At 39.8% G+C, this 27,775-nt stretch overlaps 1 long non-coding RNA gene across 1 annotated transcript in view; it reads left to right on the top strand.

The window, feature by feature from the left end:
• LOC117938605 overlaps positions 1-27,455 on the top strand; it is a 47,005-nt gene extending 19,550 nt beyond the window's left edge. The window contains exon 3 of the long non-coding RNA XR_004655445.1: positions 24,765-27,455. This is a non-coding gene — a long non-coding RNA (uncharacterized LOC117938605). The remainder of the gene's footprint in view (positions 1-24,764) is intronic.
• The last annotated feature ends 320 nt before the right edge of the window (positions 27,456-27,775 follow it).

Here is a 27,775-nt window from a genome sequence, read left to right as displayed (position 1 = left end):
ATTTGATTAATTCATAAAACACTCATCTCTCTCTTCAATGTGTGCTAAGGAATATTTGCAGCTCATTTAAATAAAAAGAGAAACATCTCATTTTAAAATAATTTACTATATATTACTATCAGTCTGAATATGAATCAAGTTTCTTTTTAAACGAGCAGAACCAGGACAGAAAGACTTATACTGAATTTTAAACCTCTTTGTTGGTTTTCAGAAGCAGAGTTGGCTAGGTTTATATGGAATTTCTATTTTGTGTGACTATTAATTCAAACATTGAAAAAACAAACAAAAAAACATAAATTTTGTACTATCTTACCAGTGCAGTAAGACATTCCAATGCAGACATTCTAACTGCGGGTGAAATAAACAACCATTGACTTTCATCTTCAATTGAGAAATATCAAACCGTTTTGAACCGCTTTGCTGCTTGTGGCGGGAAAAAGAAGGATGTCCTGTTCCGTTGTGGAGATAGAACAGGACCAAAGACCATGTTGTCTTAGAAATCTTAAATTCAAGGTGCCCCAATGCAATATCTACTGGTTTAGGCCCAGCCTTTGCTACTTCATTTCTCTTTCCACATATCCTGTCACCATTATACAGTCATCTCTCTCAATAAAGACAATTTAAGTGTAAGTTTGGAATTCCTGGTGGCATTAGATGCTGACCATGTGTGCAATGTCCCTGGTTTGATCCCACCAAGAGACCTTTGTTGCCTGCTATCCATCTTCCCTTATTTCTCGTCACCTCTATCCATGAAAATTAATCCAAAATGCCTTTTATAAGAAGACAAATCATGAAAGTCACTTGCTTATAGAAACATTTTTGTTAAACCTAATTTTCCATTAGCAATTTTGTTTAACACACTTTTTGCTCCTGTTTCACTGACTTTCATTCATTATTTAAAATCCAATTTACACGTTACGAGTTACAGATTCATTACAGGTGGTTCAGAAAAATAAATCCCCTACACACTAACATTCCTAGGAAACTGCCCTGAGATTATTTTTATGGCATGTGTACTGTATTACAAAGATGAGAGGAAGAGCAGAAGTAACAACAAAAAAGTTTTGCCTTTAAGACTTTGCATTTACATAGCAGACAGCGATGCCTCATTAAGCTGAGTCACCTGATGCTGCTTCCCCCTGTAACATACTGTATTATCTCTCCCATCTCATTTTATCTCATCACACCCAGTGTCTTTGTGTGGGAGTATGCCTGTGCTCAAGCCCAAAGGGAAGTGTGTCACTTTGATAACAGGTGGGAGAAGTTGTTCCGTCTGGCTAAGAAACAAAATGCCAAATAAACCACAAAGCATTAAAAAGAATTAAACTAAACTCTCTCTCTAATTTCTTCCGAGGTTTTCAATAACAACCTTAATTAAAGCAGTCAGACACACAGAAAGGGTTTGAATGCTCGTATTAATTTTGTTTATTTGTCCGCTACTCCGCTCTTTTCAGCTGAGGTAACGTTCTCGGCCGCGAGGACAATAAATGGTGCTGTTCAAGTGCCTCCCCAATTTTCAGCTCAATAGAGAAAATGCACCGTTGATTTCTCTCTGGTGTCTCCGCTGCTTTATTACCACAGAACCGAAAGAGGCATTTTTTCTGTCCAGTTGTACCTCTGTCGTTGGAAGAAAAAAAAGTCTCCTGAGCTCCACACAGAGTGAAGTAATCAAAATGCAGTCTAGAAGGGAGAAAAAATGTAAGACTTAAGGGAAATGAAGAGAATAGCTTTCTACTCTGGCTTGACAATACAGTATAATACTGCAGTATAATGTCTGCATTTTTTTATCAGTTTTCAGCTTTAAATGTATGTTTCTATGAGACTAAATGTGACATGCCAGAATTTTACTTATTATACACAGACTAAAAATAAACAGATTAATAAGACACACTCACACAGCCAGCCACTTTCAACACATGGACTATAAACAAGTACAGTAGCAGCACTTCAATGCTAAAACATTACAGCTTTGTTTCAACACAGAGGAGGGCGAGTGTTGCCAGAGAGAGCTTAAAATGGCTGCTGAAAGTCAGAATACTGGAGCTGAACCAAGCCCAGCAGACGGTGGACAGGCTTGCGGTTGGATGGCTGGGTTCGAAGGCAGCAGCTTGTTAGGGTGGAAATGGATTAGCGAGAGGCACAATGGGAGTCTTAGGCGTGTCTGCCGTGTTGTGTTAAAGCTCTTCCTATGTTGTCTGGGCTGCTAGACTCATTTATGCCCAGCGGTGCATGCAGCAGCCAACTCACACACACACAGGGCTTTTCTAATTGCCATGGTTTCTTCTGTGCAATGACAGCCTTGATTCGGTATCCGTCAAAGCCATGAATTACCTGCGGCGACACACAATTGTTGTGTTTTTCACTTGCAGCTGGTAGTGGAATAAATCCTCTAACACTTTTGTGTTGCTAGCTTATTGTAGGAGACGATGTAGTAAGTTTTACAGTAGGACGGAGAACAGTGATTAGTTTCCTCTCACCTGCAGAAATTGCGTCTGAAATGAAATGAAAACGGTGCCACAGAACCTACAGAAAGTCATCAACAAGTTACATCTATCCAGTATCTTATACACCTTGGCCAAGTCATCTCTTTATCACATAAGTGACATATATAGACAAGCAACCATAGGCCTTTTTTAGAGGCAGAGAAGACGTTTTGACATATCCCAGTAAGAAAAGAGCTGATGAATAATTAATGACTGGATTCAATTTAGTGCTTGAATAGAACAGAGCGACCGTTAATTTTGTTATTAACACCTGAGCTTTACCTACTATGACAAGTCAAATTGGCAGACATTTTATAGAAAAAGACCCATTCACACCAAAAAACAATTAGCCTAATCAGCATATCTTTGGATCTTTGGGACAAAACCAGGAGCACCAGGAGGGAACCTGGTTGGAAAACTTTACACAGAAAGTTAATCAAAAGAAAATGTAAGGGGTAACTGATTGAAAGGTGAACTCTGGGAAGTGTTGTGAAAAGACACCATTACAAAGATATTGCAACAATGCAAAAATGCACCCCAGTAACATTTTCTAATGCCACCAGATGTATTTCAGACTTCCATTGTCATCAAGTCACATAGACTACAAAAATAGGTGCAGTTTTTCCGAAAAAGACAATACTATTCTACTGAGCTGTTCACATGGCTAATGAAACTGAATATACCACTAATATTCCCGTTTGCATGCAGCTGTGCATAATAGCTTTCCATCTATGTCAGACTTATTGGGCCGTGCAAACACAGTCTCCCTCTTTCATTCCTTCAACCATCTTCTTGAACAGGTCACCGTTGCGAAATTTGTGCACAGGCGAAAACCTGTTAATATCAAAGTCTTTTATAATGTTTAAATGTAGGTATGTCTCTCCTTTCCCTTTTCTTCAGAAAATGCTATATCCGGAAAAAAGGTGTGTGCATGTAAACATACTGATTGTTGGCAATGTTCACTGGTCCTCCATTAGAATGAACATGGGCACTGTAGTTTAAGTCAATCCCACACAACGTCCTGATGCTACGAATACATCACTACATCCGCCGCTGTAAACAGTCCCCAACAAATACACTGTTTCCTCCAGTTTGAGTAATGTTTGCCAAAAACTATAGTGCCCAGCAGTGTTAGTAAGCTATTAAGACTCTTTTTAAATAGAACCATACATTTCTCATTGACAATTTTAAAGATTTACATCTTGAGGCTGAGACTGAAAGCATTGAGAGACTAAAACATTGCTATTTTTTCATGGGATTAGTATCCTAAAATCTCTTAGTTAGAATACATTTGGATTTAACATTTGATGAGGTAAAGAACATACAAATATTAAATAGTTTTAAAGAAATCACAAAATCAGCCGTGCGTGTGCGTGTGTGGTCATAGCTCTAATTTTGTGCAAGAGCAGCCCGGGTAAATGAGGATTGACAGGCCCCTAATGCCCTCTGCAGCGAATAAATGGATAATCGAGAATCCTGTTGTGATGCCCCCTGTCCTCTGTCTGAAATGCGACACATAGCCATCTGAGCACTTGTGTGTGTGTGTGTGTGTGTGTGTGTGTGTGTGTGTGTGTGTGTGTGTGTGTGTGTGTGTGTGTGTGTGTGTGTGTGTGTGTGTGTGTGTGTGTGTGTGTGTTTCACATCATACATGGAATAACAGTCAAAATGAACAATTGTCACCAAACAGTATCCAGTAGTGTAGCTCACAGTGCTTTCTACAGATACAAGTTATAAACCAGTCTTTAGGTCTTCTCAGTACCCATGTAGATGTCCAAATTTGATAGAACAAGAGAGGTTTATCCTCATAGCTAAAGAGAAAAATCTCAAACGGAATAATACTTGTTGCAGTTTGTACACATTGATTAGAAAAGGTGCATTTTGTATTCAATGACTAAATATAGACGTGTGGGTGCAATAAAATAGAAAATGCCGTTGAATGCAAAATGCAAAAATACTGGGGTAACTCATTACTACTACCCAGCACACAGGTCTCAGCCCCTGCATTCACCTTTTAAGTTTTAAACATTTTTCTGCAAATAACATTCTTCTAACACGCAGCCAATACTGACAAGGGTCAAACCAACAACATTGAGACAGCAGATTAAACAAATTGCAGTTGTTGGATGAGAAACAGATGTTTTCAAAATCAAGAAAAGGCTGTTTACGTCCTCTTGCCTGTGATCGAGAATGATAGAGAAATGTAATGAAATAAAAGCCGGGCAGAGCAGATAGACTACTGGGCCAGTCACATCTGTCTGCAATGCACTTATCAGGTAAGGATTTTCTGAAAGTGTCAGTCGGTATAGGAAGCCTTCAAGGCTCTCGGGGAAAGGGGATGCTGCGGTAGTGACAGGGCTATCTGCCTCTGACAGCCCAAAGACCTAAAACCGGATGGCTGGGAGAGATAAGGCTGTGTCGGCACTGGACACACACACACAGACAGGACACACACAAACACAAACACACACACACACACACTGGATGCTGGTGTACTTGCTCGCACACACAAACACATGAGCACACAAACACAAAGCCATACACTGGCATTCACTTTGCATTAACAAATTCCTTATTGCCTGACCACTCATTCATTCACTCATGTGCGTTGAGATGCACACATACGCACACACACGCTGGCTCCCTGTCGGCCAGCCAGCGAGGCTTCCCATTAGCTGTGGTGCAGTGGGCTGGGTGAGGAGCGCTGGGGCGAGAGACATCAATTTGCTTCCTCTAATGCGCTCGCTGCCCCCACAAGACATATTGATTATTTCTTCCCCGCAAAGCGACAAATAGCAATTTTGGGGGCATAATGGAGATAGATGGTTGGTTTACAAGAAGCCCCCAAAGAAAAGTTGGGGGGGGGGGTGAGTAAGCGATGGGTATGAGGGGATGGGGACGCTCTTCCTCTTCTGCCTAACACTTCCCTCTCTCTGTCTCTATCTCTTTAGTTATAACTTTCTACCACCTTTTCCATGTCAGCATCGCTTTCACACACAAGAAGATGCCGTTGAAAAGAAAAAAGAACATTAAAGTCGAACAGATTTTTTTTTTTTTAAAGCAAGGCATGGGAGAGGGGTGTATCTACAGAAAGGTGAAGGCATGGCGGGAATTTGGGGTGCACAGATGTTGAGGCGTGCCACCAATGCACATTCATTATGCGCCTCTTCCTAGGAGGGTCGCCTCCTCCCATTTTAATGGTTGTACTGCAGAGAGCAGCTGCCGCAGTGTTTGCTCTGCCTCACCCTCTGTCTGTTACATCTACTTCATACCCCCCTTGTTAGCATCAGTGTGACTTATCCGTAGTTGCTCTTATGGTGAGATCATGAATATTTGATTCTCATTGAGCTTCAGGTCGACATGTTTTGAAGTTCATTTTAAGTTTTGGCATGAGTATTGTTTAGATTGTTATTGACATTTATAGTTAAAGAGGTTGTTATGTTATCTTATTCTGGTCCACCGGCCTTTCTCACTACATTGTTTGTTCAGATGAAGAAGAACAATACTTGAAATGAAGTGTCACACATTGTTTTTTGTGTTTATTCGCTTCAGTCTTGACAAGAAGACGACTGCTTTTCAATCCTAAGACAGCTGAGATCTATAGTGTCATCATGTAGTCTGTTTGCTTTGAAAATGTGTCTCAGAGCTGGCAAGAGATTCCAAATAAATCACAAAATACTGTCAACACCAGAGCTGAGCGTTGAGTTTGTGCATCCATATGTGCCTTCATTCATTCCTGGAAACGTTCTTGTCACTTTGTCCACCTGCTATTCTTTAAAGACTTTCAACTGTAAACTTAAATGCGTCCTCTCCTTCAGATAGCTAGTGGTGTTCACGCTGTTATAGAACCTGCTAGATGATAGCTGCCCACTGAAGAAGCCAGTGTGGCTGCGGACTCTCCAGGTGGTAAATGAGGTAATGCACAACTCATCACATGATGAACTGATGGGAAATGTTGCCCAGTAGTTTAGCTGCAGACAACTTTTCCTTTCCCAATGTGATGTCTACTTGTGATAACTCTTGTACCCACCACCTAGTCCAGATGTGGAAAAATAATGTACTTTTTCAGATTGGTTGACCCACGGTACCGGACACATTTATGTGTGGCTTCTAATACTGTCGCCTAAAATTGGCTGGAGCACATAGAGACCCAGTGTGTGATAGCATGAGCCTCGGTTATGTATGTGAACAGATGGTTTAAGTTCAGGCACACACACCCTAAGGGAATAAGTAAGTAAATATTTGAGTGTTGGCACTTAGAATAAAACATTCAACTTATTTAGACTCAACTCTGGCACAATCTGTAAGTGGGTGTAATTCTGTTTAACCAAATGTTACATTATTTCTAGCCTATAGCCACGACATTCCACTTCTGGGATTGCTCCGGTGCCGCAGGAAATTCCGCCGGATGCATGTGTTTTCGCTGATGTACGTTTCCTTCTGCCTTCTTTGTGTTGGAATTTTCAGTTCTGATCGATTTATGAGGACTATGGTGCTCCTCAGATCTCTGCAGGGTAAAGTGAGACAGCTAGCTGTTCAGTCTGGCCATGTCAATCTCTGATGAGTTGCAAATAACTCCCAGTTTGTGGACAAAAACTACAGATGTGTCAACAAACCTGTGTCAAAATGATGCAAAAGTCACAATTTCTGCCAATATCACACACAATTGATTCAGCAAATTTAAAAGACTCTTTTCATTGTTAAAGTGGCTATATTTTTATGGTATAGGTTTGAATGTATCACGACAATGGGAAAACATTGTGACAATATGAAAGGACATATCTGATCTTTCTAGCCAGTTTCAACTTATTGTTTAGCTGTCGGCCATGGAACCTTTGATTCACTCTCAGCGCTCTTACAGTGAAAAAACTGTAAAAGCCCACTGTACACTAGCTGGTGAACATAGTGCATCCTTTAGCAGCTAAGGAAACCGATATTTCCCTCAGGAGTTGGTGGAGACCAAAAACTGATAAAAGAGACTAAATGTTACCATAATATAGAGACTAAAGACATTTGGCTACTTCAGTTTCAGGATCCTGGTTTTGCACTTGAGTAGAACAGAGCCACTGTTAATGTTATTTGTAACACCTACGATGACAAGTTAAATTATCTGCTGTAAAAAAAGACAACAAAACATTGAACAAATATGCATTTTAGACTGAAATACAGTTTGAAGATTGAGTGGAGAGTACTAGTACTGGTATCTAGACACATTATTTTATGATCTAGATTCCAACCATGTAATTATTACTGAGCAAAGGTCATTAATAACTCAAGACTGACATTTACTTAAGGGTTTTCAGACATTTGTTAACGTGTCAATTTTTTCAATTGGATGATCTCTCTATTCTCTGTTGTGCGTGTTGCGCGGTAAATCATCACCAATTTCTGCAAACGTATTGCACTTGGTGAGCAGTGATTTTGATTTAGGCCACATGAAAAATTTTCACTCTGAATGTGTGAAATATTGCAGGGGATGTTTGAGGTATTTGATGTCAGATTTTTCTCAGAGAGCCGTCTTCCTCTTTTTGCCCAAGTCTCGCTTTATCACAGTTCTCTTGAATATTTCATGCATCTTTTTTTCCCCCTTTCAAACCACTGTCATTGTTTAGTCACCAGAAAATCTTGTGACTCACAAATCAAGTCCTTGTTTAAAGCTTAATTATTAATTATTCAGTGTTTTTGAGTACTTGGTTTGACTGACAGAGAAAAGTGAAGTTGTAGCTCGCCTGCTGTGAATGATGTAGACATGAACTGAGCACTTTCACATTTTGTTATAGTTCATAATGCATATGTAATACCGCTGTCACATTGCAAAAATAACTTATGTGGTTATAAAGCCTTAAATATGAGTTAACTTGGCCTTTCAAAGTAATAGTTCTGTACTTGGGCCTTTTAAACATGTTTTAAAGGGGCTTAATATGCTTCAAATACAAAAATAAAAATTAATTTTGTACTTTTTGCAGGTAACAGTCCAACAGTGATTAAGGGTGCTCATTTCTGGACCTCATGAATGTGAATAAAGCAAGCATGACAGGCCATTTTGTTGGTTTTAGCGATAATGGATCACAGCTTTATTTGTATGCAACACGCCTGCAGATAGCCATTAACTAATAAATTATTTCCACGGCTAGTTTGAAGAATTGTAAAAACTTTGACCATTCCAGTGGCTTTATACCACTCCAATGGCAGCCATTATCAATTTAGGTTGTTAAATGAAGGTAGTTTAGCCATTACAAAGTGCAATTTCTTTGTTTGCATGTAAATCGACACCCCTAACAAAATGGAATTTTTAAACACCCCTGCCAATCCTCAGCAGACTAATAAAGCCTCTTTCCCCAGAGATGCAACAGACCTAAATTATAGGAAGCAGCCCAGACTGATAGAAGTGACACAGCAGTGCATGCAAAATGAGCTTATTATCCCTGTTACTGTCAATAAAGCACGGCCAAGCTGTCAGTGATTACAACAGACATTTTATATACGACAGCGGTAGTACAGGAGCCGCACCTGAAAAGAGGAATGAGCCACAGCGGTGATGAAAACCGACAGGTGAGATAGAGAAGAAAGAAGGGATGGGTAGAAGGAAAAGAGGGGTATGTAGAGCAGTTGTTAGCCAGAGGACGGTGGAGTGGAAGGGCAGATGGGTGATGTTGAGTTGAATGGAGGGAGTAGAAAGAAAAGAAGAGATGGAAGAATATGAATGGATGTAGAAACGGCAAGATGAATGAATGAACTGTGGTATGAAGGGGTGTATGCAGAGAGGGATAGAGGGACGGAGGAGGGAGAGATGTGAGAGAGAGAGAGTGATGGAGGGGTGAGGGAGTTGGCTATTATCCTGCATCGATTTACTCCAGTCAGGGTTGGCTGGACGTGTAATGAAGTGTGGGATCTAGGGGTGGCCACGTGCTCCTGTCTGCGCCTTATAGCTTTTTGGATGTAATGTGGGATGATGTGTCACCTGTGTGTGTGTGGGTGGGGGGGTGGGGGGGGGGTTACTTGCAGATGGTAAGGTCCAATCTGCTGTGGTTAAACACAAAATTAACTTTGTCTCCAGAAAGCTTCACTTGAATGCGTAATTGTTTGCCAATAAAAAACTTCCCGACAAAACCTACAGATGGATTACAGTATTTACTATTAGTAACCCTGGAATTATATGTTAAGATATTCATCGTAGTTTTGCAACCTGGTCTTGTATCTTAAAGGCAGAATTCTGGTCAATTCCAACACGTAGTTGTATTGTTTGGAAATTTGGAGTGCTGTCAGTAGCAAGAAAAATGAAAATAATCAATGCTGCCTACATCGTGTTATTCTCCTGCTAGAGTTAGCACCCAACAGGCTCAAACAGGGCAAGTTTTAAACGTGTTTTTAGCCTCTAAATATGTTCAAAATGTCAATAAAAGTGCCTCTCCATGTGCAGTGATTCCTTCCGAGTGAACATAGTGAATCTGACTGAAGTAGATGTGAAAGAAATGTGTAAAAACTGTGCTAATTCAGCTATGTTTAGTTCAGATGTTGAGGCGGCAGTAAGAGAGCTTAGGGACCGTCTACAAACTACAACACAGAAAAGATATAAAACAAAAATATGTAGGCCATCAATTTGATGATTAGATAGGATAATGTCTCCAACCTTATCTTACTTATAACTTGTTTCCTGCTAGTTGTATTTTAGCACTTACTTGAAAATAAAAGCATTTGCTTATTTTTGTTAATCTATGTTTGTATCTCTTTTCTGTATTGTAGTTTGTAGACGGTCCCGTCTAATGTAGTCAGATTCACTCTGTTCCCTCAGAAGGAATCATGTCACATGGTAGGCACTTGTAATGACATTTTGACTGTTTAAGCCTGTTGGGTGCTAACCCTGGCAGGAAGATAACACGGTGTAGGTAGCACCGATTCTTTTCATTTTCTCTCTTACAGCACTCCAAATTTCCAAACAACAGAGCTACGTGATGAAATCTTTTAACCTCAAGGAACATTTTCCTATTTAATTTGCACATTAACTTAATCCCTGTTTTAAATTCAGGTGAAACCCATTAATACCAAAGCATATTAATTTAAATTTAGAGTATCAGGTTGCATATTAGCTGTAGTCAGGTTCAACACTAAAAGGAATGCATTTGTAATCATTATCTGTCCGCCCACAACTGAATTACATCAGACTTTAGGCTTATACATGTATAGTCAGTAAAAGAGTTCTATCAGCTCACATTTATGTATCTGCAGCATTATAGTACAGATAGTAAAAATGAAGTGGCTACAGCTTTGTTCTGGTTCCAATTTTGAATATTTGCTGATTTTCTAAATCTTCTATGATCATAAACTGACAGTCTTTTGGTTTTGGACTCTTGATCGGACAAAACAAGACTTTTAAAGACATTACTCTGATGCAGACAATGGAGAAAATAATTGGCAGATGAATTGATAATGAAAATAAGAATTTGTTGCGGCCCTATAAGTGTAAGAACCTTTAGACAAATACTATATATTTACTATATAGCTAAACAAATTCTTGTTTCTGAAGAATAATAAGCTATATGAGAAAAATAAATAAGAATGAGGGAGATATCTTTGGTGAGACAGGAAGTAGATCTCTAAGAGGATGGAGAACATTGCAAATATGCTTAACAAAAGACAAAAAGTTTCCACTCTAATAACATAAAACTCCCCTGTACTCTTGTCATTCTTTCAGACTTCTTTTTATAGGTCAGTACATCTTCTTCTTTTTTCACAATGTCAGCCTTTCTCTTGTGGTGCACAAATCACAGCAAGCAGCATCCACTGCAGACAACAGAATTAACAGAAGAATACTACGTTTTCTCATGGGGTTTTGTATGTAACATATAAATGTTTAGAAAAAAGAATGTAGGAGGTTTTGTAAATACAAATCATGAAGTCTATTTCCCTCCTTTCTTTTACTTTGTACATTCCTCACGTTCACTCTCCTCCCGCATTGCTTTTTTCTTGATTTCCCTCCCCTGAAGCCCCACACTTCGTCTCCCAGTCTAATCCGCTACTCGACATGCTCCCTCTTTGTTCTATGACCCTGACAAGTTGCCTTGTTCCCCTGCTTCGAGGACAGCCCCGGTGTGCTGGGGATAATGGAATGAATGCTGGAATGATAAACCCCTGAGGATGCTGGGAGAAAACACAGGAGTGTGTCAACCAGGGTGATAACACTCTATTCTCCCGTGCATCTGTCAGAGGAGCAGGGATTATGGTTTTACAGGCAGGCTTTGCAGATTTGCAGACCCCTTTCTGCAGACTGAGATGTTTATACTGCAAGGTATCGTGGGTGTCAGGGGGCACCAGAGGGATATTCTCACATCTGCCTCGCACAAAGGTCTTCATTAGATTTGAGCATTGCTTCTTTTTGTGCAATCATATCTTAGTTGACAGGTAATTTAAAGTCACCCTATCATAGTTACTGCACTCCAAATATATACAAAAAAATCCTAATGAAATGCCATCTATAATTTGTTTTGTCCAGAGGCTCAAAGGTGTTGTACAGCTACATCACAGACGGAATTGGAAACACTATATTGGCAAATGTTAACAAATCCCATGAAAAACAAAAATGGATTTAACCTGCTAACAAGTCTGAGTGCGTGACGCAGCTTATTCCTCTTTGCCCTAGAGCTCTATTGTTTTCCAAAAACACAACAATGAGCCACACTGTTGCACTGGCTGACATCTTCCTTTTATTACAATGAACATGGACACTATAGTTAAATTTGACTGGATGTCAAATTCACTGCATTGCAGCTGTAAATGCTCACGAAAGCTCCAAATATGTACCAAACTTCAGCTGAAAGTAATCCTGTTTGAGAAACATTTGCTAAAAACAATGGTATCCAGGTGTTTGAAGAAATTGTAATCCTTTTTTTAAATAAAAGTAGATATTCATGATTCATGTTTTTGAATATTTACTTCTTCAATAGGAAAGATGGAACCAGGACAGGGTGGGGAAGTCTGAAATATGGAGAGACAGACTAATGCGTTGTCGGGTATTGTTGGTATTGTTTGGTACGATATCATATGAACCTGTCCATATGAGAATAGGGTTATGATGCTGTTCAGTCTTAATCTTGTACGTTTAAATGGGCGCCTTTGCTACATGGGATTTTGAACGGTGCGTAATCAAGACAAACCATCAAAACTTGAATTCCATTAGAAACATGAAATTACTGTGCAAATGCCAACCGTGTCTGGACTTCACTGGACTTTGGAGTTACAGCAGGGATTTAAGTGTTTTTGATGATTTTCTTTGTAACCATTTTTGGTTCAGGTTGACTTTCGGATTTCAGTTCTGGTTTCCCAATTTCTGACAGCTAAACACTTTCATGTCTGAGATCTAGGCAGTGCCTTCACTTTCGCTGGCCTATATCTTTATAACCCCGACAGTAATTGTTAGTTAGTGGAGCCGTTTAAATACTCACTCTCCATGCTGTGGATTCTGATTGGAATGAAGTATATATTATATTTAGCTGCAAAGAGAATATTGAAACCATTTTTTGTAGGTCTGGTCTGGTCTACCTGGTTATTATCAGAAAGGAAATAGGATTCAGAAGATGTCCAGGTTTTGAGTTAGGACTTTTAGTATAGTGAGACAGTGAGGCGAGGAATCAATACAGACTCATAGGTAAGCCGGTTTTGTTGCTGCAAAACACTTATCAGAGTTTGAGGCTCTTGGTAAAGTTCAATACATGACACTTAACCATTTCTAGCAACCATTCTAGTGTTGTGCTATTACACTGCAGTCCAACTACTCTTGACCCCAATCTCCCAGATATCCACACAAGCGAGGAAGGTAGACACATTCCCTCTCCTCAATCTAACCCACTGCAAAACCTTTTGACTTAGCCTCAGCCCATTTAGCAATCAAACTATTCTTTAAACTGACCTTGACCACATGAAGAAATACAAAAATCGAAGAAGTGTGGGAGGGATCCTCATAAGAAAAACCTCCCACCCTAACAATAGAAAAGGTTGGCAATTAAGTGCCAATCTAATCATCCCTCTGGTAAACGAGCCCTGAAGATTCCGCCCTCATATCCCCAAGGCTTTTTTTCACACCACTTCCTCATCATCGCCGGCTATCGGCTTAATTACGCCCCCGCCATCCCCAGATAAGAGAGTGATAGCCTTATCACCACGGCTCATTTCCAAATCCATGAAATTAATAAAGTCTACCTCCCGTCTCGGTTCTAGGGCCAAACTTATATTAGCTGTCACGTACGAGAACTAAGTGAAGTCATTTTTTCCTGGTTCTTATAGTGTTGGCAAAGAAAAGCTTGAGGAAATCATCCTCTAGGAGATTAAAGACAAGGAGGGCAAGGCTTTTTTTGTCTTTTAGGCAAATGATATTTGGGCCGCAGTTTTTCTTCCTGATGAGGGGTATGACTGTGTGTTAGTTTTATGATTTTTCTGGCTTAATTTATCGTTCGCACAGTAGCTGGATTGTCCATTTGGTCCATTTGACAACTTAATATTCCTTAATCTTCACCTTGGGAGAACTAAATTACACAGTTTTGTTTCCCTCTGCAGTGGACGTTGCATGTGTGGTTGTGCAATATCAATTAATAGGAATTTTTGGACTAAAAGGGTTACCTGCAGACAGCCCATAAAACTCCTTGCTTGTTGTAAGTGAGAGTGTCTTTATCTGTAGATCATCAATAAACCTCTAATCAAATAAAGCAGAGCTTGAGCTGCTTTCCAGTCTGAGCCACCTCGAGTCTATGAGCTCTCCAAGTCTCCGTGTTGGCTGCTGTAATCAGTGGGGAGACAGCTGGTTTCACCACGCTGTTCCACCTGCCCGCTCCCCTGAGTAAAGGGCTGTGCTTCACCGACCAAATCCACTCCAAGGCTCTCTCCGAGGCACAATCCAGCATGACTGGCAGGGGTCTCACACATCGATTTCAGAGAATAGGGAAGCTTGGGCAGACCCGTCATCGCACCCGCGCTGGCAGTGGAATGAGACAGTCTCCCACTAGGTTTGGGCTTGTCATTTATTTCTAAACGACGGCAGATGGTGGGCTTGGCGCTTGCACCATCCTCTCAATCTCCCAAGGTGCACTTCTGTGATGGATGTGGCGAATGGGAGCGCTGCAGAGAAGGCTGAGGCACATCTGCCCAGGCCGATAACGGGGGGCAAAGTATGTCTGGGATTTCTAGCCGTCTACTTGCTTTCACATATTACTCATTCCCTCACAGACCTCTTGAGGACTCCCATCTCTCTGGGTTTATTTGCCTCTCACTTTCATAGCTTTGCTTTTTGCTGCTCTTATCAGCAGGGCACCTTTCTGTTTACTGTGCAGGTGCACTTTTGAGTTTGACATTGCTACCTAACTGGAAAAATCTATACAAATTTTCCTTTCAGCATGAGATATACCCCATTTGGAAAAAAAAAAAGCTGGTCATTAATCATCACAGAATTATATTAACTGTAGCTATAATGAGGCCGTCAGGCTACAAAGTCGGTACTTACACAGAAACTTTAACAGAAAGTTATCCAGAACTGTTGTATGTTGGAATTTAACTTTACTTAAGTGACTTTCATTTCTTTTGTTATCCTCATCAGTGCTTTGTTTAATTGGATGTCTGTTGGGTCTCTCACGGCACTGTAATTGTCAGTAAAGATATTTTCATTATACTTAAGCTTCATATAATTATAAAGATACCCAAGCAGCATGAACAACAGTTGCCTTCTACAGAAGAACAAGCAGCAAGTTGGCAGCTGCTCCCGTTAAAACCTAAGCTACCACTTCCGAAACAGATGAAGAAAACAACTTAAATCAAAACTAAATGGATACATTTGTTTAGGCGTGATGCAGTTTTGGGCCAGTAGCTCTAACAACATAATGAAGTTGTCCATGAAAGAATTAGGTATTTAATTTCATAACATACATTTTAAGTCTTACAGTGGCAGGCATGGTTACAAGTATATATATTTAGACACATATCATGAGATTTTTTTTTTTTTTTAACACTATTACAGCATGTACACATGTTCCAGTAAAAATCCAAAATACTTGAACCTGAAAATGGTGCACCTCTTCTGCAAAGAAATGCAGCAAATCTTCACAGTGGACGGGCTGGCACCAGAACGTTATTTAGTTGCTATTTTTGTTCTTTCCACGCCTGACTTCTTCAAGATGTATACAAAGCTATACAAAGGAAAGTTTGTATAGATTTTTCTATTCTTCACTGTAGCGGTTTACTAATACACACCTACACGCCATCTGACACAGTGGATCCAAAGGCACATTAAAGTGAGCAATCAACAACACCCTTGCAAAGGTCATGTCAGCTTTATCATCCTAATCATGGAACACCATCACTTTTAGTGATTTAGGGTTGCAGTAAAGCATCATAACCTGCCCAGCCACATCCCTGCCCATGGATGTATCCATGGCAACACTGACGTCGGGCTGCCCTCCGCCGATGCATCTTTGGGATTCTCTGTGCGTCGCTGCAGAGTGACAAGTCAGGCGTAAAGAGTCGATTTAGCTGCGGCATTAGGGAGGTTCACACATTAGCAGAGAGGAAATAGGAGCCAGCAAATACTTAGTGGGTGATTGGCTCCGCAATAACAGAACACCCCTTTTGGCAGCTCGTCAAGCGGTGCTATACGGATGCCATTACAAACAGGGGGCCATTAGCAGGCACCGAGGCTTGGTGAGGCATGTCCCTGCTTCACGCTTTTGACCCCCAGGGCTGTTTTAAGATGTGTATGATCAGCTGTACACTGCTCATCCAGTGTGTTTGTCTATTTTGTTTTAGACAGACAGATGGACAGATTGGCATTTAGGAAACATGAGCCTTTCATCCAACCGCAACAAAATCTAGCACTTAAAGAAAGTTTCATGTAACAAGGTAAAACAACTAGTACACATCCTGCCAAATGCCTGGTTACATCAATTCCCTTTGGAAAAAGAAGCAATTTGGGTCAAAACATGGCACACTGTGTGTATACACAGCGCCTCAGAGGATCAGACCCAGATCTGAGTCAGAAGCAAAACCTTTCTGTTTTCCTTGAAGAAAGGCTGCTCTTTATGTTCCATATATGGTAGAGGTAATGTTGTTCATGTTGTGGGTTAATATTGGACCTAATAGCAGCTATTTAGTGCAGTTTTGTTGTGACATTAAGTTTTTAAACAGATACATATCTTAAAAGCTTCTTTTTTTGCGGTTGGCAGCACTAGACTAGCTGCATTTAAATGACTTTCTCACATTAGGAAATGTGCTCTGTGATTTGACTGCCTCATGCTGTGTTCAGGAACAGTACGCACTGTATGTAAGAAGTTAGATCTGCACAGAAGCGCCATGCAGTAAAAAACTAACTTAGCTAGTGGCTGGATTAATATTTTATCACCATAGGGTGCATTGATGTTTCCTCCATATTTCTTTTGATTGTGGAGCGAAAACAATGTCCAATGCCGTCAACATGTTCTAATTTTGAAACAGAGAAGCCTGTTGATTCTGGGGGATGCACCAAAAATTAGTTCCATTTTCTTATAGTTTTACCTGTCATCTCTACCATATTATAAATTAATACATTGGACATTGAGACTTCAATGACAATTTTGTTCAAAGAAAAAATTGCAAATGGAATTCAAGCTTCCGAAAAAACTTCCGACTTCACCACTCTGCCCTTACAGCTCCTGCATCCACTGCCATTTTGACCTGTGTCGTCCTGTTTAGCGAAAGCTCAAAGCAAAGCAAGGATTGAGGCTACAATACCTTCTGGGGCTGCACCTGCTGAAAATGCATGCATTCACGGTAGAGTAACACAATTTAGATGAAAGCGTCCGCCAAATAGTGTGTGTTGCGTAAAATGAGTTGTCGGCCCCACCCTGCCCTGCCCGGGCCGGCTGTGTGCACTTCAATAGTCTCCTCTACCACCCATGAGGTAGTGCACAAAGACCCCGGGAGGTTTTTTATTTTTTATTTCACTTTCACAGTCCCACTGGCACCTTCACTGACTGGCATCTCATTACGAGAGCAGGACGCCGTGCTCGTGTGTTTGACTCCAGACAGGCCACGCCACGGGCTGCATGCTAATTGCGGAGGCGTAGCCAGCATGAGACGACCTTGTATAGTAAAAGAGGAAGAGAAGTGGTTTAGTTTAGCGTCTGGTGGGAAGGGGGCTCTCCTCCACAAACCGCTTTTTGTCCTGACCTTGGGCAGCAAAGTCAGCCAAGTCTGACCACTCACTGGAGAAACATCATAAAGTAAAAGCAACCCAGTGTGTAGTACAGGTTGTAAGCCCTCCATTTATCACACTGTTATATAACCGCATGTAATGAGAAAAGCATCTTAAGGATTGACATTATTCTGACATTAATTTGCTGCTTATCATAACTTTACTACAATTTCAAAGCCTTTACTTTCTTTTGCTTGACAACTCATTAGGTTCAAGGCTTCAAGTAAACGTCACAGTAATTTAGCACATCTTGGCAGTAATAAATATATACGTTGCACAACCTTTGTGACACTAATTTACAATAAGTCTCAGCTGTATAAAAATGTTAAGGCTTGGGTCATCCTTACGAAGGGCATGTAATTTGCATTGAATACAAAAAGCCACTTTGTACCTGAATATCAGTGTAGATTTAGAATATCATAAGTAGTTGTGGACTTCTCATGACTTGTTTATTTCGTACGCTGAACCCTGTGTGGCTCTATCTGCGATTTCCTCATTATCTCTCCAGTCCAATAACACAACCGTTTGGCAGCTAGCTCCATCTCAGCACTCACATCTCACAATTTTTCTCTAGCAGCTTAACTGTAAAGTCCTAACACTAAATTCCAATCAATTAAAAAACACGTAAACACTTGGACAAAGAGGGAGATGGAGAAAGAGCAGACGGAGAAGAGTATGGAGTATGTAATTGTCATATGACCAAACACAGTTTCCTCAGTAATAGTGATAGATGGCCTTGTGGTGGAGACAATGGTATCTTCTTAATACTTGATTCATGGCAAACTTTCATTTAGTTTATGTAAATAAAGAAGTGTGTGTGTGTGTGTGTGTGTGTGTGTGTGTCTGAGTGCCATTAGTTCCTGCCTGCCACTCATTGATAAAGAGGCGCTGCCATCAGCCAAACCAGCCATCTCCTTCAGTCCTCATTAAAATGTCGTCATATTAAAAAATAATTTCAAGCCTCTGCTGATGAGCGTTTTATTGCCTTCATAAAAATGTTCTCAGTTTGGAGTCAACGGGAGAGAGAAAGGCTTCAATGAGTGATGAAAGTGCATGAGAAAGAGAAAGGACGTAGCAGATAAGAGTGATTTGTTGCATACTTGGAAGGATGGTTTTGATTTTTAGAACATTAATAATTTCTTCATGTAGCTGCCCTAAAAAACACCCTGAAGAGCGTATACTAGCACGAAGAAAGTGAGCCTTTATCTTGCTCAGTGACCTGAACATAAGCTCAAGAACACATTTATCATCTATATCATAAAAGATCTATATAATGCTCCGGAGTAGTCTTTCTGTATTTTCTGATCTTGTCTGTGGGAGCAAATGATCCTCTCCATTATTTGCACACCGATCAATATCACTGCCACTGTAGATGTGCTAGTGTTCGCCAAAAGGCTCATTTTCCCAATTCTAACATGGCCAGATGTTAAGCTGGTCATTAAAACAACAACAAAAACAAACAACGTAAAATCACGACAGGCGAAACATGAAGCAGATGGACAGAGGATAAAAAAAGCTAAAGGCAACCAACAGAGTAAGAAACGTACAATGGCTGTTAATACAAAACAAAAAAGTGTGACGCAGTTTATCAATTACAGTCATTATATTATAGAAGACAGTAATACAAAAAGGACAGCCTTACCCTTTTTATTCAGCCGTTAATGGGTTCCTTTTTTTAAATTAAGCTCTGGGAGGTTTAATGTTTAACATCACTGTCAACGCCCTTGTTAACTCTGCTTTAACACAGACTAGTGTAACAGTAGCTACATCAACACAATATAAAGTGATCCAATTGGCAATAGTAGCTCAATTCAATTAGCTTTCAATGTTACTGCTACTTACACTTATGCTCTCATTAAAGGGCATCTCACAAAGTAATGCAACACATTAACAACACCTTTCACCTTTTGCAGGTCGGTCAGATGTTGCACACAGGGACTCTGGAGTTAATCTTCTACTCGCTTACAAAATGCTTCCACAAGCACTTTTTTTTATCGTACAGACACAGAAAATAGGAAAAGCAATTTTCTAATACCCCAGCCATGGGAGAAAGAAAACAGCAGCAGTAACGTAGAGGCTATCAGCGGGAGTAAAGGTTACTGGAGAGGGAATCTCATATATGCACTCTTTAACAATAACTTAATGAAAATGCCCTAATGACATTCAAACCTCTATGTTGTGCATATAAAGCTCAATAAAGACTGAATTGAATGTTGTAGATGCAGGTTGACAAACCAAAGTCCTTAAAACATCAAAAGCACAAAGGATTATGTTTATTGCTATACAGATTTATCCACCTGGGCTTATTATCTGAGGCAGCACTTCTGCTCTTTTTGTTTGGACTTATTATTCCGATTTTTCGCAGCTTTTCAACATTTCCATTTTGCTGATTTGTCACTCAGATAATTTAAAAAAGCCATGCAAGAACAGCCGGCATTTGTAAAAGCTGCAGAAAACTTGTTGGGGGATGTGCACATTACTCCATGATGTGAATTTAATACCACCATATGCTGATGTTTTCAGCACAATTGTTGATTAAAAAAAAAAAAAATCCTATATCCTATAAACTGTTGGTTTTAGCAGAAATTATGACTCATAGTTACGTTTATAGTGCAGCGCCCTCTAGTGGCCTCCTCTATTTATAACTGGCAAAAGCAGGAAGGTGTCAAGGGAATGCCATGTAAATACCAAGTATAGTGCCAAATCCGCATATGCAAGTTGGGATAGTGGAAGGATCAAACAAAACTTTCAACAATGTCTCGTTTGAAATTAAAAGTACATGGCAAGGTTTTTTATTTATTTTACAGACCAAACAGAACTGCGTTCTGCGTCGCGTGTGTAACAAGAAGTTTAGTAAGGTAACTGAATATTATAACCCAAAAGTCCTTTTTCTAAACATCACCATCAAGTATTTTTTTTTGTTTAAACCTAACCATACTGCAACCATTTTACAACGTTATGTACATGTTTAAAAGTGCAACCGTTACACTCTCTAGGCTAAGATATGAGGACGGAAAATGCTTACACACGGCAGCTGGGGTCTTGCGGTATCATGAGATCTGCGAAAAATCGCGGGAACACATATCACATGAAAATCCATGTAGTCAGGCTTCAAGTAATGCGTTTGTGTCCAAACGGCAGCCGACTGAACCAATCAGGGTCCGGTGAGGAGCTACTGGCTGTTACGGCCGTATGTACGTTCAAAACAATGATGGCGGACGTGATAGATGTAACCGTCCAACCATTTGACGTGCCCGGTTATGAAAACACTCCTGTGGCCTGCCGCCTCCAGGGGTGATTGGTTTGGAGGACTAGTTGGATTATATGAGCTGGTTGTATCTGAAGAATTAAAGTTTTCCACATTTACGTTGTGGCACGCTATCTCTCTTTCCTCCTGATAATTGCATTTCTATTCAAAGTGGAGAAAAAATAATAACATAAGCAGAGATACTGTCTTCTGTCCATGAGCTGTGTTTTCTTTATGAGATATTTTAATTGTAAATAGAAACACGAGTGCGCCCGAATCACTCTATTAATGTGTGAAACCATGAATTATGAGAGGAAATTAAAATACTTCCTCACACACAGAAACACACATAGAAACTGAACACAAAAACACACAGTTCATAGGAGTACATTAATGTCCCAGCAGAATATACACATAACTACTTGATTGGCCTCAAGGGATGTTATATCTACGCTTTAATTTCAGATAGCAAGTAAGCATATCCTGTTACAGGCCATTACAAGAGTTTAATGCCAGGCTCTGTGTTGGTTATGCTCTCATTTTATATCCTCACTGCTTAGGATTTAGCTCTGTTTGTGATGAGATGAAAAGATTTCTGCTATTTGGGTTAGTGCTAAAGTTTTTTATTTTGCAAAATTGACTCGCATAATTAAAAACATTTAGTTGAAAATAACTTCACGGCTTCCTTCTCCTCTGTTAAAGCTGACTCAAAAGAATGAGAAAAATAGGTATAAAAGACAAAGTAGTTGTAACTAATTGCTTTTCGCCTCTGGGTCTGGTGTGAAATACACTTTCTTTTGGAATTGACTCTTTTTAGGGTGTGCACACCACTGTGGCTGCCGGACAGAAGCATTTGTTTCTTGCCTTGGCTCTGGGCTCCTGTTCACGCTCTCGCCAGTCAGAGAGTTGCTCGTGGCTGTTTTTTTGGTTGTAATACAGACAGAGGATGCCAAAGCAATGTTAGGTCATTACTCATCCCACAACCTACTGAGAACTGGGCAGAAATAGAAAGCGAGCAGAAATGTGCCAGGCAGGAGAAGCCAGATGTACTCAGTGAATTGAGTGTTACCAGCTAAAAGTAAACTTTAAAAGTAAAAACACTAGTTTTGTAGAACAATGGCGCCTGTGACATTACATTATTAGACTGATGCCAAACCATAAATGTGTAAGTAAAATGTCATTGTTGTAGCTGGTTGAGGTGGAGCTTGTTTTACTACTTTATGTAGAGTTATATACAGTTAGGTAGTTTTGTAAGGGGTTCCCTGCCTAGGAGTCAGAGTTCTGCTACAGCAATCTGTATTGATATTTTGGACCTTCTCTAATCTTTGCTTTTTCTGACCTTTCTGACCAGTTATTTAAATGAAACCATCTAAGAAGTTTAGACGGAGTATAACTGCTTGGCGGTTCATCTTGAGACTTACGTCCCAAGAAGAACGGCATCAGCCGTTCAGGAGAGATGGATGGTTCAACAAACCAACTAACAGCCAACATTTGTCTTTTTAACAAGGGTCATCCCTAACCTTAATCAAGTGTTTTATTATTGTCACCATGACAAAGCTCCCCTGACCTTAACAAAGAACTTAATTTAAACCCAACCAGAGTGTTTCCTTACACCTAAAGTTGTGCCTAAACCCAACCAAACCTTAACCTTAGGGGGGTTGTTGGGAAGGAACAGACAAATAATGATGTCTTGCTAACGAGGCATTAGATCAGAAAACACTGTGTTGTTCTGGAGGACATGGACAATTTATGTATTTTGTAGTTTTATTTGTAGGACTTGTTGTCTACACTCAGAAACCAAGTCCTCCAAAGCTTTCTTGTTAGCAGAAGTGACTTTTTTTCTTAAATGTCCCAAAAAAGATTGGGCACCATTGGTTTAATGCACTGGATTTCATACAATGTATTTTCCATCATGTTTTTTTAATATAAAATAACTGTTACACCTGTGATGGAGTAAAAATACATATTATCCCTCTTAATGTTAGCAAGTAGATGTACAGAATAAAGTAGCAGAACATGGAGATTGTGACAGTCTAATTGTAGCTTATTTATGTAGAGGAAATTACTTACTTTATTTTCAAACTGAGAGAAGCAGTACTATTTCAGTTAAATGTTACTCAAGCCACTGGAAGAACATATGAAAAGTATTTTTTGCCCTTCTAGGGGGATCGTTTTCATTTGTGATATCCTCATTTCATATTCTAGCCAGATGGGCATGCCTCAGTTTTGAGGTGTAATATAGGCCTGCCAAATCAGTGGTAGCCCCATTACTCATCCCCCTCTGTGCTGTCTCCTGGCTTGTGCGCCGCCGCTAATGCAGATTACAGGGATATATGAGGGCTATTTTGTTCGCTGCAGGGTGGAAACGATCACAGGCAACCCCATCCCTCTCTGATGCACTATTCTACATCTGTTCCCCCCACGAAAGCCTATCTGGAGATCCATCAGAGCCAAGCCCTTATCAGATCTGAGGCTGCTACATCTATTGCACATCAATTATAGATGGTATGTGTAAAAAATAGGGGTCCCTATAGCAACACGTCCTGTTAATCCTCAGAGACATTGTTTGGTTAAGTGATTAGTTGCTTGACTTACAGTTGGGGCAATTTTATACGTGTTAAATGGTCCATTTATGAAACATGAGTATATACACACAAAGGCCTCCAGTGAAGGAGAATAATTTGTAACTAATCATGGCTTTGCCATGATGCTAATGGGGCTCAAACTTTCTTTTTTTCACAAAGAAAAGAGTTCAAATTGGAGGGAATAAGTCCAAAATATCCACATTTTTTCATGATCTTTGTGGACACTTGATGGCTTTTGTTTGAGGGATATGTGCAAGTACTCCACATAGGTATGGAGAGTATTTTCATCATCAATAAACCCTTTTTTCTTTCCTGCTACAAGAACATCCAAGGTGATAAACGAGCCAAGCTGCATTATTCACAGTCGAAAATCACCCGCAACTTAAATTCATTTGCAACTTGTTCCCTGACAGAGAACACAGACATATTATTCAAATTTCTATCTATACTGTGACCAGGACATGTCCAAAACCACACATTTAATCTTTATGCAAGTCTCTCCTCATCTGTTGGTTAAATAGACCATTCATCATAATATTGGGCTTTTACAGCTTGGCTGTTTGAGTGATCTGTCTCTCAAACAGCCTCTCTCCCTGGCAGCCCAATCAATCATTTTTCAATGAAGATGTCACAGCTCATTGTGTGGAGTGTTTTTCTAAACAATTTCCAGAGCCTTTTAGATGATGAATTATAAAGCTGAAAAAAATGTGTCCATGAGGGTGGTCAGTTCCTTTCGGCAAAAATGTTTAGCTACAGTGTTTTAGAGGCAGATTATAGAGTATTTTACCCATATGCTTCATAGTTTTAATGCGGAATTCACCCACTGTCAACAATTTTCACCTCAGTGGAGACGTTAGCAGGTGCAGGAATGTGCTCACTGTTAACTTTTGATTAGGCAATGTAAACCGCACTAGTCATCAAGAAGTGGTTGCAGCTCAACAAGGGACGTAATTGGTTTGTGGTTAATAGCTGTTTGAAGCTGTAAGTTGTGTGTGTGCGTGTCTGCACAACCGCTGTATGAGCTCTTTAAGACCTCACACTGTCTCAGGAAGACATCAAAAGTTTCAGAGATTGACAGCCGTAACTATCCGAATTGTTTAACAGGGAGGTACAAAAGATAATGGCCTTTAATTCAATAACAAAGCCACAAGATTGACTCAATAAAAAACCAAAGCCACAGTGGAGTAATATGTTTTTCTTATTCTGGGAACACACCTCACGTCTCCTCTCTTCTGTTTCTGTCGCAGGGTGGTCTTCTGGAGTTGATGCGGAGACCTGCAACACTGGGAAACTGAACGCTGCTGACCATGTTCACCTGACACAAGGAAGTGTTTGGGAAAACGCAGCGTGCAGATAAAACATACACCATCATCATACTTCCTTCTATTTAACCAAACTAAAATATTTTCCATCACTATTCTCCTTAAAAAACTTCTGCTTAGTGCTTATTCATGGTATCACCAGATAAACAAAAGAAGAATTTGCTGGTTGGATTACTAATTTAACAATTTAAGGAGTTAAATGGTGAAAGAAGCATTCAGATTCTTTATTCAAGATAAAGTGTCAAGAAACTATATAACTAGAGACAATCACACAGTCAAAATTTTACTGAAGTAAATGTACATAAGTATCTACAAAATGTACTCAAGGATCACAAGTTAAAGTTCTCCTTATCTAGAATAGCTCATTAAAAAATGTTATTAAGCTGATAAATAAACGTTTTGGAGCCAAAAAGTACAATATTTTTCTTGAAATGAAGTGCAGTTGGCAGGCATTGTACTTGATGTACTTAAATTGATATAGTTACTTTCCACAGCTGATGCAATGAATTACACTATTTCACTAGTAAAATCTTTATGAATATACATGTACATAAAATAGAAATGACCTAATTGCATTACATTCTTATATTTGAATAGCACCATAACATCCTTTCAAATGATGTTGTTGGTGTTGAATACATGACTAAAATACGTACATATAAGGGTAGCTGCAACCTTTACATTTGTGCAATTGTGCATGAAAATCCAGCCTTATGGCATTTTAATTAGTAAGATTAAATGTAATCTGTTACCTCGCGACTCACGCCTTGTCTCATGAGGTCTCACGGAGGATTTGTGTGGAATTTTTGAGGTCCTTTCTTCCATGTGCCGGCCCACCACCATCTCCTCCACCTCCACCCACCCTCAGTGCAACACGGATGCATTATTAAACTTGTATAAGATCATTAGCATACAAAGCAGGAAACCTACCGCGATGGAGTCATACATATTTATCTGGACGTGCCTGACTTGTACGTGCATACACTCATACTGTAACCCCTTTACACACAGGCGTGACTGTCTTTCTGCTGCAGGAGTTCTGTGAACAGACACTATGAAGTGGATGATACTACTGGAGAAGCACAACCAGTTTTAAAGGATAGATAATTACTTGTGCAACATCTGAAGAAAGACAAGTTAGCATTTGCCATAAACTATATATGAAAGCTAGTGTGGCTGCCTGTAGGACTGAGAAGATGTGTGTATTTTGGAAACCGAGCAGATGGAGTTTGGTTAGGTTCATCAGAACAGTTTGCTTCGAGCATATTAAATATAGTTTGCACACAGAGGAATATACATATTCATCTGCTGCACTCAGAAGCACATAATCAAACAGAGAGAAAGCCAAACAGAGGGCATGTTCTTGTCAATACTTGCATCACCCATGGGTTACATCTGACTATCGAATGACTGTGAAATCATTTCCTTTTCTCTCTCCTTCCCTTGTTCCTTTCCTCTTTAAATCCACCTTTTCTCCACAACCATGCTATCGCTGTTCCCTTTCCTTTTTGGAGATTATTTTCTACACTTTACTGATGACAGCACAAACCCTCCTGTTTTTCACAACGTGGATTCCTCTGTTAATATCCCTTTCTCCTACCTTCTTTTTCCTCCCTCCTGTGAGATTGCTGTTGTGTCTTATGGCTTTTTATTCCTACGTGATGGTAGATGGGTTCATGTAGGAGTAGAAGCCACTAAACACGCGGTGAGTGCTCAACGCGTTGGCCAACACACACAGCGAGCTTCCTGTGGATATGACAGCTGCCATGTTCACATCACTGGTCCTTAAAAAAATAAAATAGTCTAGGGTATTCACTACAGGGAGTGGCTACTGTTTTAGTTTATCTTTTCAGACCAGATTTTTAATGTGAAAATGTTTTTAATGACTTAATTAAATGGTTATTATACTGAATTGTACAATTGGACAGCCAATAGAGTAGAATGTTGATGTAGGCTACTTGTGGTCAGACTAATCAATCTGAGCAAATGTGATGTTCTGAACAGACCTACTTTTTCACAAAGACTTTCCACCTGCATGCTGGCGGCACATGCCTTGAATTTTAAACTCAATCCTCTGCCCCGAGGTCACTGTACAAGACTGGAGCTGGATAGTTCTCAAAATAGAGATCAGGAGGAGCGGATGCCACAATTGAGAAGAAACAACTTGCAGAGGTAGGTCATTAATGTTGTTTAACAATGTCCAGAATCTGAAGTGACTCCCTATTTTCCCATAAAGTGAAGATGAGAACATACAGAAAGCTGTTACATGATCGTTCAACACTGTCACCGACCTACAGAAGTGTAAAAATAAACCCTCTCTCAGAAATCTAGCACACAATTTACTACAAATGAAACACATTTCAAATAATCATCATTTCAAGCAAACAAAACTTAAATTTTGGACATATTTTTTTTAATTATTGCACATCAGAACTATGAATTTCACATGCTGTTGCCATCGTGCATCCAGTTTTCAGCTTTGTAGTCGTGTTTTTTTCCAATTCAGTTTAAAATTCACTCAGTTTTTAGCTCTGTTTTGGTCTCCTCCAACTCTTGAGAGAATGATCTGGTCCTTAGCTTCTAAATGCTGCACTTTGTTCACCAGCTGGTCACTAACTGTGTGGGTTTTTAGCGCTTTTTGGCTGAAAAAACATTTAGAGAATTATGGTTTTTCAGTGACTATCTGCCTTTTTTGTAAATTCCCATTTACACTTTTTTTTTGGTCATTTATTTCACATATGCTTGTATGAGCTTATATGCTCATACAACGGCTCTCTTCAGACCAACACTGTTCCTTTAAAGCTTTTAGCACCAGACTGAGAAGTGTATCTCAGCTCAGTGCCAGCCCCTTAAATTCCTCTCTACTCATAAATTAGATTCAGGCAAGTTAAAATGGTTAATAATAATAATTTATCAGCAGTAACTTTCTGTCTGAA

Source organism: Etheostoma cragini, chromosome 23 (genome assembly GCF_013103735.1).
Source record: "Etheostoma cragini isolate CJK2018 chromosome 23, CSU_Ecrag_1.0, whole genome shotgun sequence".
In the NCBI taxonomy this organism is placed as follows: domain Eukaryota; kingdom Metazoa; phylum Chordata; class Actinopteri; order Perciformes; family Percidae; genus Etheostoma; species Etheostoma cragini.
The sequence above is the reverse complement of the archived record's forward strand: the minus strand, read 5'-3'. Positions and strand labels throughout refer to the sequence as shown.